Source organism: Ovis canadensis, chromosome 11, assembly GCF_042477335.2.
Source record: "Ovis canadensis isolate MfBH-ARS-UI-01 breed Bighorn chromosome 11, ARS-UI_OviCan_v2, whole genome shotgun sequence".
Classification (NCBI taxonomy): Eukaryota; Metazoa; Chordata; class Mammalia; order Artiodactyla; family Bovidae; genus Ovis; species Ovis canadensis.
In genome coordinates this window covers 38,511,647-38,528,796 of record NC_091255.1, presented here as the reverse complement: position 1 = coordinate 38,528,796, position 17,150 = coordinate 38,511,647, and the positions used below count along the sequence as shown (strand labels likewise).

The 17,150-nt window shown below is 49.9% G+C and overlaps 1 protein-coding gene across 1 annotated transcript in view; it reads right to left on the bottom strand.

Moving 5' to 3' along the window:
* SHISA6 (shisa family member 6) overlaps positions 1–17,150 on the bottom strand; it is a 259,886-nt gene that overhangs the window by 240,426 nt on the left and 2,310 nt on the right. The window lies entirely within an intron of this gene.

The window sequence follows — 17,150 nt, the reverse complement described above, 5'->3', positions numbered from 1 at the left end:
GAAGGCAAGAGATGGGGAGAAGGGATCAGAGAGAGACCTTCCCGGGGAAAGAGAATCTGGGGGAGAGAGAGAGAGACTGGCCGGTGAGGACTAAAGCCGGTTCCCAGCCAAGGGCAGCCCCACCCCACCCCACCCCCCATGCCCACTACAGAGGTTCTAATTTAAGAACTTGAAGAATCTGGTTCTCTGTCCTGCTCATCCCAACTCCCCCACCTCCCCCTCCCCCAGAGCCACTTCACTGCAGTATCTGGATACAGGAAACAAAGCGATGCTTTTTGCCTGAATTATCTACCTAATTGTTTTGGTTCACCGCACATGGATTCCTTGGCATCCCTGAATGTGTGGCAAGCAGGGGAGAGTTAATTAATTGGGCAGCAAATCTGAGCAGGGAAAACAGTCATTCTGATCACTCAAGCCAGGAAATGTTCATGTTCTTCAGGACTCATTGTTTGTGTGTTAACCATCTGCTGAACTGAGTTGCATCTTATACGTGGAGAACACCGAACGGGTTCTAAGGGCCTCACCTGCCTTGTCCAGCAAGTTGCCTGTACCAAACCTGGAACCTTTGCAGCTATGGTTACCCCAATTTTAAACACGACACTGAGGCTCAGGCTAATTCTAGGACCGAAACGTTGATGGAAATGAAATTTCAACTCAGGGCTTCTTTGCTGGAGTCCTGACGTCCTTCTGTTCACTGCGACTGCCTTTTTTATACATCTCACTTTCCTAGGAATTGTCAGCTTGAATGAGTTCTCCCAGTGTTTCCAGCTGAGTCTGCTAATTTAGCAAATGCCAGTTAATATTTGGGCGTAGAGAAACAATTAGTCAATGAGTGCTTCAGGTCAAGACCAATTATTCATTCGCTTAACACCTTGGTTAATGTTGTCAGTGGTCTCAAGGAATGAAAGCGCGTTTGCATTTTCCCAAGTATTGAGTTATCACAACTCCTGTAGGGACCAAGCCCAGTCAACATTCTGACGTGTGCTACTTGCATTCAAGACATGAAATCTGTCTCAAAATGGCAAACGATTCTCTCAACATTAGAAAAGTAAAGAAAACCTTGGTTATAACTCTGCTTCATAGTCCTGCCAGCTTGGGAAATTAAAGGCTTTAATTTACTGAGCAATTACTATGTGCCAGACATAGTGCTAAACTCTTTGATGTGCGATCTTACATAATCTTCAAAAGGACCCTATAGAGTAGGTGCTATTGGTAACCATAGTTAACTGATGAGAAAATTAAGACTAAGAGATGTTAGATATCTTGCCTGAGGTCACACAGCTTGAAGGAAAGTTGCATGGCTCAAGGTGGCCTGGAGTTAAAACTCCCCTCCAGGTCCTCCCCACCATTCTAGGCGAAACAAAGAACTTTCTCTTCCAAAGAAAAAAATAGACTTTAGGTTGATTACACCCAGCTCCAAGCCAGCCCAGCCTCTGGCCAATCTCCAGAACTCCTTGCCCCAGCCATTTAAGAGATAATTACTCCCAGCAACCTTGGAGAAGAACAGGCCCCCTTAAGACAGTAGCTTTCTACATACATGCCTATATATACTTACTCTTTTCTTAGATAAGTACAGCAGCTCGCTAATCTGACTGCTGCCCCTTCTCACCTCACTAAAGGTGATCTGTTCCTGTAGAGCGCCAGTCTCATTCTTTTTCTGAACCTCTCCTACTCTAACTCCGAACATTACACAGTTAATAAGCGGTAAATCCAGATTTCAAATGTAAGTGGGTTCAACTAAGAGGCTGACTTTATACCACTGAATTATCCATTCACCCATTTATCTGTCTATTCACCCATCCATCCATCCCACCCATCTACCCAAACATCAACCTACCTATCCTTCCATCAGTTCATCCATCCATCCTTTCATCCATCCATCCATCCATCCATCCATCCATCTTTCCTTCCAATCCTCCATCATTAATCATACTTACTTTTTTACCTACTATGTTCCTAAAATGGTCTCTGAATATGACATTGTACAGTGTGTTCAATCTTTAGTAGAAAATCTACCCAGACAGAACTCAGTGGTCACCCAACTGCCCATTTCTATTCACCTCAGTGAGTTATCACCATCAAAATCAACAGCGATGAAAGTTTTTACATTGTGCTAGCAGGCAATCTTCCATCAAATGAAACCCTTGAGTAGAACACCAGTACACTTCATTAGACCCCTGCTCTGCACGAGCCCTACTCTACGGAGTTCTTGCCAGAAGTCCCATCCAGAAGTCCCAGGACTCTGCGGAGTTTCCAAGTTTGAAAACAAATGTGGCAAAAGGATGCCCCATAACATACCTGGAACTGTTTTGTCCTGATCATGACTCATTGGGCAGAAAGGAAAACTTAGGTTCCCCTTAAATGAAGTAGGGAAGCTAGGAACACTTAGTTAATCTCAGAAGTCTTTTTGATCTCAATTCACATACTTTCCATGAAGAGCCCACGTATATTTCTGCTCACTGAAGCAGAACAGATGGGAGCCAGCCTTCTGCCACTGCCACGTCCCTGGCTCTCAGGGCCACATAACCACCACGGAAGCGGGGAAATCAGTCTAGCTGGTGTTCAGTACATTTTTCAGTACCAAGAGCGAGGCAAGCCGGAGAGTTGAGACTCTTAATCAGGACCTTTCTCTTTTCCGGAGGAGCAGGAAAAAAAATTATGCTTTTGGATAGGGATGATAAAAGGCCAAACAGATGAACTATTCCATGAATAAGCTATTCTGGTTAATGTTTTTTTTCTTCCTAACGACTAATGAGAACACTCTTGTTTTTGAAGAATTTTCTAAAAGCATTCCTGCCTAATTAAGTAGAGTATACTGAATATAATTACTTATAAAAAATGCAAGGTTCTTCCATGAGAGGGCCACCAACCTAATCTTTAGTTCTCTTCACAGAGAAAACCCAGTAGGATGGAGGCAAGCTGGGAAATGGAATTCCTATAAAAACTGCGGAACGAACCATGGACGATTCTGATTGCTACTTCTGCGCTATTTCTCCTAAAAGTAGAGGGTAGATGTTCTACTCTGGTTAAATGAAATATCCTGGTTATTTGAGTCCTGGATGACTGAGCTTTTACTTGACCCTGCCACTCAGGAAACAGCCAGCATCCTCTCTCCCCTCAGCTTCATCCTTATCTACTGGGCAGCCAGGGTGCTTTTATCCTCTGAAACACAAACTCCAGACAATTGAAGTGAATATATTTTTAATAAGCATGGACCAAGGAGAATGGCTTGATTCAGTTCTCCTTTTCCTGGTTCTCTCACAGTCCACTTGAAAAACACAGCTGCCAGCTTTGTGTGCGCACAAGACCACTCTCCACATACTCAGAGGCTCCGAATGGATGGCGAGAATCTCTTTTGTTGTGATAACAATGTTTGTGCATCTGCGCCCAGCCGTTCCCCAGGTCCGAGTTGTCCCCAGCCCAGTCGGAATTCATCACGGCCAATAAGCACGGCCGAACTTAGCAAGGGAAAGCTCAGCTGGCCTGCTTTGCTTTGCAGGCCAGCAGGGCAATCCCTGCAACCCCGTGGGCACCTGTCCCCCACGGCCAGCCTCAGGCCCGGCACAGAGTCGACGCACATCCCCAGGAACCGCGATTCATCCCTAATAGTGTCTCCTCCCCACGCACCAGCCCTTGTCTCATGAATTACGTGAAAATCTACCCATGCCTAGGAAATTCGGTAGCATCTATACCAAGCACGGACTTTTACAGAAATGTTTGGATTGTCTGAGCATGCATCAAAGATCTGCATGGGTGAAAGGCAGCTACCCTTTGGAAATGAGAAAATGGAAATGCTACCAAGATCTGTTAGCAGGACCACTTGGGCAGCCAGGTGATAGACGAGCTAATAAATGAACCTGCCGCTGCTCTTATTGTTGATACTGTTGGAGTCATCTTCTCGATTTGCTGTAAGCACAGGCATAAATCTATAGGAGAGGCAAGAGGAAGGTGGTATAACCTACTAGCTAAATATGGGAGTCTGGAGCCAGAGTACCTGGGTCAGAATTCTGACAACTCAGGATATTGGTGGGTCTTCCCTGTTGGTTCAGACAGTAAAGAATCTGCCTGCAATGCAGGGGAACCGGGTTCGATCCCTGGGTCAGGAAGATTCCCCTGGAGAAGGGAATGGCTACCCAGGCTGGTATTTTTGCCTGGAGAATTCCAAGGACAGATGAGCCTGGAGGGCTCTAGTCCATGGGGTCACAAAGAGTCAGACATGACTGAGTGACTAACACTTCTCACTTCACTTTCAGGATACTGGTGATCATGAGGTGGCTGCTTAAGTGCCCTGAGGTTCTGTGTCCTTATTGAAAAACTAAGGCCAAAACACTAAGGCCTCAAAATAATGTTCACCTCTTAGGGTTATTACGAGGATTAAACAAGTTTGTATTTGCAGAGCACTTAGAACAGAACCCGGTACCTTGTAAGCACTACTTAAATATTTGACTAATAAATAAACCCAAATACAATCTCCCAGGGTCTACAGAGGCTCAGCCAATAGAACCACGAGGAAAGCACATGTATACAGGTGGAAGAGGGGAGCCGGGCAGCTGACTCAGGCAAGCCAGATGGCAAAACGCCTGCCATGGAGAGGGAGCCACATGGCAGGCCTGTGGCTACGGGTCATTCTGGAAGGGACCACCTACAGCCCATATTTTCCACTCAGGCCTAAGGTCAGAAATGCATCTGGTCACACACCAGCTTTGCCAAACTCTGAACTTGGATTCTGCAAGCCAAGTGCTGAGTGCCTGTTCCTCCCTGCGAGACCATCACAAGTCAGGCTTCTACTAGGGCGCAAAAAGCAAAACAAGGATTCTGTCCAGGTATTTAAAGGGCAAATGGGTTAGACGGACCAGGGCAACATTTTCTGCAAAAGATTCAGCTATTCTTTTTCTTTCTTCTTCCTACATCCCTTTTTCTTTTCTCTGTCTTCTTTCCTTCCTTCTTTAAAAAAACAACAATTATAAACACTATTGCCATTTCCAAGTTCAAGCACCTTCACATCAATGCAACTATTGAAAGGGTTCAGTACCCAAGGGTGGAGGTTGCTCCACTGTGCTTAGTCACTCAGCCGTGTCCGACTCTTTGTGACCCCATGGACTGTAGCCCACCAGGCTCCTCTGTCCTTGTGGATGCTTCAGGGACGAATACTAGAGTGAGTCGCCAGGCCCTCCTCCAGAGGATCTTCCCAACCCAGGGATCGAACCCAGGTCTCCTGCATTGCAGACAGATTCTTTACTGACTAAGCCTCCAGGAACACCCAAGAATACTGGAGTGGGTAGCCTATCCCTTTTCCAGGGGATCTTCCTGACCCAGGAATCAAACAGGGGTCTCCTGCATTGCAGGTGGATTCTTCCAGGGAAGCCCATGCTCCAGTGGGCAGGCCTCAGAAGGAAGTCAATACTGGCTTCCCACGAGAATTAACTGAACGAGAATTGCATCCGAGGAAGAGAACGTTACCACCTCCAGGGGGAGAGAGAGCCCCAGCTCTAGACACATCTGGTGCCCAGAGGGAGAGGCACTAAAACGTGTCATCTGCCCCTGGGAACCAAGAGGGTCCGTGAGTTTAAGATGTTAAAGACAAGCATTCACAAGAGGCCACGTGCAGACAGCATTCCTATATGAGTAGAGTGTGCGAGGAAAATGCATTTTCTCCTACAGGCCAGGGCAGCCATGTGTGTAAGGACACGAGTTATCTCTGTGGACCTGAGCCTCCCAGGTGCGCTGAGAACAGAAGGGGCCAGACAAGAACACGCCTCCACAACCAGAGAGTCCCCTACCCCAGAGCAGGGCAACAGGCCAGAGCAGGGCTGAGGGGCTCACCCATGGTCATGGGCACAGAGAGTGACAGAAGTGATGAGCCTGCTTCCTATCTTCAGGAAACGCTCTAAGGCAGAGGAAGATGGATGCCAATCTCCAGGAGCGAGAGGAAGGGGGCTTAGCTAGGGGTCCCTCGAGAGCCGCTAAAGCAGGCCAAGGGAAAGAGGCCAAGGTCCTTTCCTGTAAGGGTGCCTCTGAGGACATCCTTTCTCATACTGTCCATGGGGTTCTCAAGGCAAGAACACTGGAGTGGTGTGCCAAATGGACTCGAGTTTGAGCAAACTCTGGGAGAGAGTGAAGGACAAGGAAGCCTGGCGTGCTGCAGTCCATGGAGTTTCAGAAAGAGTCGGACAAGACTCAGCCGCTGGACAATAACAAAGGACATCCTATCTCGTCCTACAGTGGATGCAAAGCTGCCTGGTCAATCCAAAGGGTGGGGTCGGGACAGCAATGCAGGAACAGATAATAGCAAAAGAACGGACGGAGGCAAGACAGAGATCTCTGTCCTCTTAAACCCAGAGACAGGGCCAGCCATCCTGTCTGCTTCTAGGTCCCTAAGCTCTCATGCCCAGCTGGTCATCCTGTGGCCCAAGGGAGTGAGGGGAGCCCCACGTGGTGGCATAATCCATCAAAGCTGAGAGCAAGAGCTTACGGATTCTAAAACCTCAGGGAAATACAAAATAACAGAAAACAAAAAGAAGGGAAATTAGTGGGAGCCCCCAGAGGGAATCCAAAAGGGAATCTGAAGCAGCCCGATGGGCAAGCATCACCAACCCAGCAGAAATGGGGGCGGGCTAGTAATCTCACTCAATAACACAGACGTGGAAATTATAACACACTTGAAAGGAAATGCATTTTTACTGCTTCCTGGGCCATTGCAGGATTACCAACTAGGCTAAAAAAAAAAAATTGATCTTCGGAGAGCTACTTTATTGAACAGATAAGAATGATTTGTAATTAGCATGCCGATTGTCTGCAGAAGAGCCCACTTGAACACAGTCTGTCTTTCTGCCTGGTGGATGCACCCCGTACCATCCCTGCAGTCTCCTCTGAGCTATTAATCTGTTCATCAGCTTTTTATCAGACAGAGAAAAGAAAAGCAACTTCGCTGAGGTCCCATTTGGATAAATTTTGAATTAGCAGAGTCTGAATCGATGCAGCCTAATGAAGTTACAGCAGGACAGGACAAGTTTAAGAAGGAGGACTAGAGGAAGTGAGGAAAGAAATAAAAGAACTCTCAACAGAGGAGGAATCAAAAGAAGGACAGATGGAGACAGAGGCCGTGGTGGTTAAAGACACCGAAAGGAACACGAAGCAACATTTTAATGATGTGACTTAAAAGACGGAGAAGCAGCAGATCCTCTGTTGAAAGCCGGGTTCTCTTCGCAGATGCTTGGGGGGGGGGAGGGGCGCTGGCACAGAGGTGGATAAGAAGCTGGCTGTTGAGGATCTGAGAGCACAAGAGCTGAGTGAGTTCCCTTAGCCTGAAGAGCCTTCTGAGCCGACGGGACAGCACTCCTGGGAATGTTCAGGCAGATTTCTCAGGATACAATAAAAAGGCAGAGAAGGTCCAAGAGGGCGGCTGGAGTCCAGATTCTTCCCAAAGTTCTGGAGCAGCTTCAGCACGTGGGCTGGTTAACATAGGCCACCTTCAGTTGCCCAGACATGGGGGTGACCGAGGCCAGAGTCCCTACCGACAGGATCCAAGGCTGATCAGAGGACTGAGGGAGCAAAGCTCTCCTGGAGACATCCTCTTTGCTAGTATGGGGTTTGGCTCCCTCCCTGCCCCAGATCCCGGGGGTCTGTACCCCAGGACCTCAGAGTCTGGGGTGGCGGGGGGGTGGATGGGTTCTGGACATATTCCCCTCCTTCTCACTCTGGCACCTACTACCAGGGTTCAAATCCCTCTTCGCTGGACCAGCAGGATGGAAGGAAGAAGGAAGTGTTGACTGTCTGGGTGGGAAGCCTCCTTCCCAGAAGAGGATATTTGGCTGAGGGAACGGCGACTCTGTCCAGAGGACAGATGTCCTAAGTAATGAGACTTTAATGTCGGAGCTAATGGGAACAGTACACGAAACCAAATGCCAAAAAAGCAAAGAAGAATGAGAGTGTTTGTGAAGCCTGCAGAAAGCTGTGACTCCCCTCCCAAACGCTGAGGAACGGGGCCAAGCGCGTGGCCACCCAGAGCCCGACTGGAACTCAGCTTCCACAGGTCCCGAGGTGGGGACAGCGGCTCCAGGGCAAGAGGGTCCAGGGTTCTCCTGCCCCTCTGACCAGGGTGGGGGCTGCAAACAGTGCCCAGAAACCTCCACACTCCCACACCTGCCTTGATCGGAGGGTTAAGGACCTAAGCTGCAGACCCGGGAACGTGAGCTCTGCCAGGGACCACCACCATGGCTGTGACCGTGACTGTGACCACCGCCAGCGGTCAAGATGGCTGAAGCTAGAGAGCAAAACCCAGGGCTCTTTCCTTTTCATGGGCTTTTCAGGACAGAGGGCTTGAGGCCTGGAGAAGCAGAGAAACTCCAGTGAAGACTGAGGAATGAGAACACAGGGCGCAGAACATCAAGACGAGAAAGAGCAGAAGTAGAGCGGGGAGGCAGGCTGAGCTGGCCGGGATTCTGGGTCTGGCGAGTGCTGTGCTCGATGTTATAAATGGGGCAGAGTGGGGAGCTGTGATAAATGGAGCTGTTTGTGAGCCGTACATCTTTGTAATTAAAACTGGGAATGGCGCGAGGTCCATCCTCTCGCCCCTCAAATCGCTTCTTTTCTCTCAGGAGCCAGGACTCCTGCAGAATTGCTCTGGGGGCGTCCTTTCAATATTGCAAAGGTTTAAGGAAGAAGTTGTTTTATGGTCTTCCCCCCCCCCCCAATTAAAACCAGTGTGTTTTTGTGTGTTTTTACTTTTTACCTTTTCTTGGTATTGTCTTCACAATCCTCCACCAGCATAATCCATTCTCGAAGAGAAGCCCTTTTCACTGCCTCGGGTGCCTTATGCCGGCATGCAATGCAAGTGAGGCCACCAGCCCTGATTTGAGGAACCCTGGTCCTTAGGTCATTCATTCTCCGGTCCCTTACAGAAATGACACATCTCAGGGGACAAGACCCTGATGCTGGGAGAGACTGGGGGAAGAAGAGAAGGCGGTGACAGAGGATAAGACGGTTGGATGGCATCGTCAACTCAATGGACATGAGTTTGAGCAAACTCTGAGATAGTGAAGGACAGGGGAGCCTGGTGTGCTGCTATTCATGGGGTTACAAAGAACTGGACACAGCGGAGTGAGTAACAACAACAGGGGACGATTTCTTTGCTTTCTCAAGTAGTCTAAGCATCACTGACTCATTTATGTTCAGGAAGGTGAGAGCCAGGTGACCTGCTGGCCCGCAAAGGAGACAGTGGCCAGCTATGGACTAGCTGTGTGATCTTGGGCAAGTTACTAAGCCTCTCTGAGTCGATTCTGTCATCTGTTAAACAGGCTCCAGACTCAGGGTGGTAGAAGGATGCAGTGAGCTCACACAGGATGCCTGGTACAGAGGGAAGTCCTGGAGGAGGGGTGCTCTTCTGACTATTTCCCCATCCCCTGCAACCCCTGCTTCATCCACATGACCTTGAGTCCTCACCTAACTGAGCTCTCAGGTCCTCAACACCGGCTTTCTGGAGTGACGGGTGATGAGGTCGTGCATCAGAAGCTCCAGGGAGACACTTCTGGACGCCTGAGCAGAGGGAGGGGGATGGCCAGTCACAGAGCAGAACTGACCCCTCCCAGAGTGCTCCAGAGTGACCGTGTGGGGCTGGTGGGAGCAGAGGCTTTGCCCCAGCCCCTCAGCACCCACTGGCTCCCGACTGAGAAGTAGGCACCCTGCCCCACCCACAGCAGCACAGCCCACTGCCTCCCCAGCACCAAAGAGGAACAAGACTTGGCCACAACTGCTACACCTGCTGGCTCCTTGTCACCTGCCCTTAAACTCAGCCTGCCCCATCCTGGCTCCATTTCTGTGATTAACCCCATGGAATGAATGTACTTTTGGGGGTCTGGGGAGGCGCAGTTACCACACGAGGATTCTCCCAGCAATGCTCACCAGAAACCCCATTTTTCTGTGCTTGCAAACACTTCTGCTTCATCAGTGGCTGTGTAGCCCAAGCGGTGACCTCATCTGAGTGCTACCGAACTGCAGAGGTGCTGGCATTTCTGATGGAGGGGTGGGAAGTCAGAGCATGGCAGGCACCCGGCTCTCACTCCCATGCCTGGCCACATGCATCCCAAAGAAATTGGGTCCCTTTACCCTCAGAATCAAACTAGGAAAGTTGGGCTGCCTGTCTACTATCTCATGCAGAAATGTGAGACCGTTTTTAATCTTTTCTGGGTGGCTATTTGAGCCCTTTGCTGCACATTGAACCCCCTCTTTTCCCCTCTCCCAGCTCCTCTACTGTCTGCTGAGACACATTGGGAGAACACAAAGCTGTTTTTCTTAAGGGCAGTAATCACCCTTCCATGTAGAGAGGGGCCCTTTCCTAGCGGTCATCATGAGCAGAGGACTCGAATGCATTCAGTACTGGGATGCCTCCTCTGGGCACCTGCCTTTGGAGGCAGCTGACGCGGCCCCTGGGTAAGTGGGTCTCCCTCCTTTCTGATCAGTAACCAGCCAAACACCTCTTTTCATTCATCAGCCTCAGCCCCACGACATCGATGCTTATAACCATCTACCCTAGAAGGATAAAAATATGCTAGCATGATGAAAAGTCAAAACAACACACATGGGCTCTGAAAGCACTTCCAAGAGAGGAACCGTGGCGAAAATTTCTAGGGAAGAATCAGCAGGTGGCTTCCCAAGGTGACCACCGAGAAGGATGACACACAAGGACAGGTACATCCTACTTCTTTCCCAGGAGGACTTGGGCATGTTGCGGGCAAAAACCCCAAACTGCAAGCCACAGAGGCAAATTTCAACAGAATAACGGAGCCCAAGTTTCCAGCTTCATCAGTCATCCTCCTCGAAGCTTCTCTGGTCCCCTCAATTTATATGCACCCCGGCCCTGGGGTGTCTCGGCCCAGAGCTGAGAAAGAGCAAGATAGGCAGCAGTGAAGGTGTTTCCATAGGTCACAGAGCCGTCCTGGAGGACAGGCCTGAAATCACCCACTCTGGGGGCCAAGGGATGTCTGGGGGCACTCTGAAAGTGAAAGTCAATCAGTCGTGTCTGACTCTGTGCGACCCCATGGGCTACACAGTCCAGGGAATTCTCCAGGCCAGAATACTGGAGTGGGTTGCTATTCCCTTCTCCAGAGGATCTTCCCAACCCAGGGATAGAACCCAGGTCTCCCGCACTGCAGGCAGATTCTTTGCCAGCTGAACCACAGGGGAAGCCCAAGAATACTGGAGTGGATAGCCTATCCCTTCTTCAGCAGATCTTCCCGACCCAGGAATCAACCCTGCACTTCAGGGGGATTCTTTACCAACTAAGCTATCAGGGGCACTCTGGTCTCTGGAAAAAAACTGAAACGTGCATCTGCCTGGTGGGTTCCAGCATCCCCACCCATCGCTGGGAGAGACAGAAGGCACTCACAGCCCGTGCGTTTAATTACAGATTTCTGCCCATAGTTTTATCCACGACCCATTACTCTGGTTCTCAACTCTTCGGCTTGTGCTGTATTTTCCTTCTTCAAATGGTCTGCATTACTCAGCTCTTCTTAAAGGATCATAACAATAACTTCAGAGCAGAGTACTGCCCTTTACAAAGGAATTCGGAGAAACTGCCAGGGACCGAGGAAGTGAATGGAAGTCGTTTTAGTGGACGGAAAAAATGAATGAGAAAAGGGCTGGGAAAAAATGTAGGGAAGTAGGAGGAGGGAGAAGGCTGTCACTCACATCTCTAAATATCTGAAAGTTATCTGGTGATGACTAAGACACACGTACATAAAGTAAAATAGAAGAGATTTTCCACTGGGTGAGAAGATAAGGCTTGACCTGGTGGCCCAGGACACCAGCACCATGGCTTCTGGTTCAAGATCACTCATTCCCTCCCTGGGGACCCTTGGCATTGTCATCTGGCCTCCCTGGGCTCCAGCTGCGTGGCTTACAAAATTAGCGAGCTAAGTTAAATGACTAGACAGCAATAAAAACTCTATGGTTCTGTCCATGGATGATAAAATAAAAGAAAGTACTCCTCTGACTTTTCAGAACATTTTGATTTCATTTCCAGAAATTTAAATATAGATAGATAGATAGATAGATGAGGTTAGCAATGTGCCCTGAATGGGTGAAAAATAAGCCTGCCCAAGGCCAAGGAACTGAGACCTTCTGAGAGGGCACTGACAAACCTTCCCACCAAGCCCTCGTCCCTGTCTGCAGCATCTGAAAATGAAGATGCTGGCAGTGTGGAGTCATAAATGTGACCTGGAGAGAAATAAAAGGTAGGTGTTTGCTAAGATAGAGAAAAGGGGTGGGGGGATCACATTTTTAAATGTATTTCAAACATAAACTTGGGCTCAGTGGTAAAAGAATCCACCTGCCAGTGCAGGAGATACTGAAGACCCGAGTTCCATCCCTGGGTTGGCAAGATCCCCTGGAGAAGGAAATGGCAACCCACTCCAGTATTCTTGTCTGCAGAATTCCACGGACAGAGAAGCCTGGTGGGCTACAGCCCATGGGGTCATGAAGAATTGTTCACGACCGAGAGACTGAGTATGCGCATAAAAATGAACGCAGCCCAGGCCCTCATCGAGTCCATTAAAGTTCCCTGTCCCCGTCACCCATCTGAGATGGTCTTTACACCAGGAAGTTCAAACCATAACTCTGTGGCTCCATGGGATATATATTGTCAAGGGATGTAAGACAAAGCGCACTTGAATTCATCCTAATTTCAAAAATAAGCTTCTGCGGGACTTTGAGTGGAGGGATGGGGATGGCAGAGAAGGCCAGTGATGATACCCAGGAGCCAGGGCCTGGGAGCTCCTTCTACCACTCAGTGGGGATTCTCACTGATTCTAGGGAAGAAGCCAAACTGAATACCTGTGACCATCCCTTCAGGCCATGGAGAACCAGGCAGAGGAGTTAGGAAGAGGAAGCTTCTTTTTGAGTAGTTTCCTTCTCTCCCAGACCCCAGGGCCTGTCCGTCTGGGATCATCTCTTGGTCAGCTCTTAACCACTGCTTCCTGCACAGTTGATCTGAAATCGACTGCATGCTCACTCTGATCTCCCATTAAAACAGGCTGAAAACAATGCACTGGGCTCTTTCTCCTCCTGTGTCCTAGCAGCCAGAAACTGTGGGTCAGCTCCTAGGACCACAGCAGAAGCTTTCTCCAAATGAACATGCTCTGAGGGTGGGCAGGAAAGGGGACAGAAGTGCATGCCTTCCAGGGCTGAGGTGGGGGTGGAGCACCCAGGAAGACAGCAAACAACATTCCAGGGAGGACTCCCCAAGTGCCAGGATTTTTGCATGGCTGACCCACTCTCTCAAGAAGGAACTCTGCCTAGGGACTTTCCCGGTGGTCCAGTAGCTAAGACTCTGAGCTCCCAATGCAGGGGGCCCAGGCTCGATCCTTGCTCAGGGAACTAGACCCCACATGCTGCAACTAAAGCGTGGCATAGCCAAGACTGGCATGCTGCAGTCCATGGGGTCACAAAGAGTCGGACACGACTGAGCGACTGAACTGAATTGATATATGTATGTGTATATATATATATATATATATATATATATATCTTTTTTTTTTTTAAGAATGAACTCTGCTTAGCCTCATGGGTCAAAGGTAACAGGCTTACATTTTATGATTTGAAATGCTCCTGCCAATAGCCGGTGGGCAGGCTCATCTGTTGACTGAACACACACGCACGTGGCTGCAGGGGTCAGGAGGAAGTCAAGCGCTGGGGATCTGGGCAATGCAGTCCACCTTTGGCCCCTGGTCACCTTCCTCCCTTTCCTATTTTTGCTCCTTTCTGTCTTCCTGCTATCCTTCCCCTGACCCCTCCTCCCATAAGCCTTCTTAAATTCTTCCACAATTTCACTTCTCTCTGCGTTTTTTTTTTTTAACTCCAAGAAAATGGAAAACATGCAAGGCTAAGACCTTCAGTCCAAGGCAAGCTGCATTTTTTTTCCTTTCCCTCAAACTGCTATATTTGAAGTTTAAAAAAATAAAAACAAAATACAAGTTGACTCTCGGTTTAGATCAATTCACTCTAGTGAGCCCACAGTGCCTCAAAAAATGGAGTGTTTGAAGTGATTTGACAATTCATTGCCCAGGAACCTGGGAAGAGAACTCACTAAATCAGTTGGCAGAGTGGTCCCGCTGCCGCAATTACGTGGCCTGTGCGGACAAAACAGGGCTCCTCGGGTTTGTAATTAATTTCGGTAGGAAGAAAAGGTAGGACACAGTGTTCCCTTGATGTTTCTAGAAATAAGCAGAACTCAAGATGTAGGCCCATTTTGATTAGGTTACCTGGGGTCACGAATACGCTTCCTTCTCCCTAAAGACATCAGCTCAGGTTTTTCTTCCCATAGCCCTGAGCACTTCTCCACGCCCATCTGCATCTTAAATTCCTCCATCCTTCTTCCCTGGGTAGCTGGAGTGAGGACCTTGTGCATCTCTGGCCTCACCCACTGCACCTACAGCATCCTAAAAGCTTCCTGACCCATCTGCTCATTAGCCATTAAAATAAAAAAAGCCACACTGTTCCTCCCTCAGAATGATTCTCATCTCCAAGACTCTAATGAATCAACACAGGGTGAGGAGGAGGAAGGAACCGGTTGGAATGTGAGCGGGCTGGTTCAGAACTGAATGTCAACAGGGAGCCCTTCTCTGAAGCCGTGTTCTGGGCAGAGCCTCTGCCCCTGGAGGCCTCGGCAGGCCCTCACTGAACAGACAGCCCCAGGGAAGCGTCGCCAAAGCTGTTTGGGAACGCTGAGCTCGGCGGGGGAAACGACCTGTGGTCCGGCAGCTTGAGTCTCAGCCTGGGCAGGTGCAAAGGGAGGGTCAGATGAGGCTGAGATCCTGGTGGGAAGTGGGGTCCCAAGTGGGAAAGGCAGGCGCCTGATGTTCAGGGCTCTCCAGAACCAGAGCCTGGCTCCACCTCTGGTCCCCAAGGCCACCTCTCTCCCTGCCCTGGGGTCCAGCTGAGAGTCCGTGCTCACATGCTTCGGTGTGAGAGCTGGTGGGTTCCCTGCAGATGCAGGGTGCAAGGGGATGGCTCACACAGACAGAAAGGTCTAATCACTTCTGAAAAAGACTAAATCTGTTCCTCCCTGCAGGGTCTGGAGAGGGGAGAGGGAAGCCTACCCTGAGGGGTGCGCACAGGGCAGGCTGAGGGCCAGTCAGGCTTGGACACCCGAGGAGGCAGATGGCCCATCCTGAAGTACATCCTTCTTTTGACCCTTCTATCGCTCCCACAAACATCCCTCCTGCTCAGCCCGTCTGCTCATCTACCATCTTCACAGAGGCTCACACGCTGAAACAAGTCAAATAACCTTTGCCGTCTCAGAAAGGAAATGCCTTTGCTGTACTATTTCAAGGAGTACGGAACAGAGCCCACGTCCCACCTCCTCCGTGGACCTCCGAGGAGTACACATCCCTTCTCTCTCACTTTCTCCAGGGAGGACTCATTACAGTGTGAATATTTATCTCTTTCTCCCCTGCCCAACAAGACAATCTGCACCCCAAACTCCCTGGGACAGGAAGCAGCGACCTCCAAGCAAAGTGGGAGCGTGGCAGTACCATGCGGGCACACCCGGGAGTCAGTGGGCAGCTCCCGCTAATGTGCAAACTCACCCTGCCACGCCTGGCGAGGGAGAGGTTGGGGTGGGCTGCGATGTGCCTAAGTGGTCCAGAACTGAAAAATAAGTTTCTCTGATCTGTCCAAGGTCACTCGGGGAGTGTCCTAGATGGCTCACTCATGCTCCGTCCCCTCCCCCACCCCCTTAAACACAGAAACGGGCTCTGTCCCCTACCTAACAAGCATCAACACGACGGCTTCCCAAGCACTGATCAGGCGAGCCTGCAGCTGCTGGAAGAGGTGCTGTGAACTGAATAAAATCAGGAGGTGAATTTGAGGGAGAAGCAGCCCACATTTACATAATGGTCTGAGGGCTGAAACTCATCACCCTTCCCATGGCTACCTCTCTCCCCCAGGCTCGGAGAGAAACGGCCCCCACGGCATCACACTGAGCCGCACACCCATACACACACTAGTCACCCTAGTTTGGGGTGGGCTGAGGATTCACTGTGGTGAGGCAACGGGGACGTCTCCCTCCAAGGTCACAGCCCACAGGACAGAGGCCAGCACCAGCCTCCTCAGGCCACCTGCATCCTCCCAGAGGATGATGAATGAACTCAGTAAGAGGCAGAGGAAAAGGCAAGGGACAGGTTTCCCCAAGGGGTGCAGACAAGAACGGCCTGGGGACGAGAGAAACCCAAAGAAAGCTTCATGGGAATCAGCCAGCTGGAGACCACAGCCAGCCTGGAAGGGGTGATGAGAGGCCAGAACAGTCAAAGAAAGCGAAGGTGGACAACCCTGGGAACCTGGAGGGAGAAGCAGAGGAGTAAGGACCCCGCACACCTGCTTCAGGAAGGGGAGCCAAGAGAGAGGATTGTTTGCCAGATGAAACCCGAAGGACAGAGTGCCTTGCCCTTATTTTGCTCTCCACCCCCCGGTCCTCTGCTTTTAAGAACCAGGACTGACCACAAACTACTTGTCACAACTCCTCCATCATTTTCCCTCCAGCCACTGACTTACTCCCTGAGAGGCAAGGTGGCGGTGGGATGGAGCAATGGTGCTTCAGGATTAATGAGCGATGACGATAAACCCACCTCCTTTTGGAAGCTCAGTTCCAACACTCAAGTTTGTCAATATTAAAGTAGTCATACTTTGTGGATTTTGACTCAAAATCAGCCACAGAGCATCATCTTTTCTCAACACCCTCAGTATCCAGGGGAAAAAAAAAAAAAGAGAGATGCCCAGAAATTTCTATCTGCCTTTCTCTCTCTTCATCAAGGTACAGGTGATTAATGTCCTCAGCAGTGAGGGAAGAAGGTTTTCAGGCTAAAAGGATAACAAGCCGAGTGCAGAGATGAGCTGAAGCTCTAGGACTCTGGGTGGGAGCCTGCAGGCAAACTCAGAAGGAGGGCTGGTCTGGGGGGTGGTCTCCATGACTAAGGCAGTGGCCACATCATGTGCCAGAAACGGAGGCACGTTCCAGGGCAGGGTTTGTTCCTTGAAAGACTCTGCTGAACCATGTCCAGCCATTCATCAGAGCTAAGCTTGTGTCCCCTGGGTGCATGGTTCCCTGAGTTGTAAAGAGAGCCTGGTTCCCCCATTCCCTCAGCTTGGACCTCCCAAGG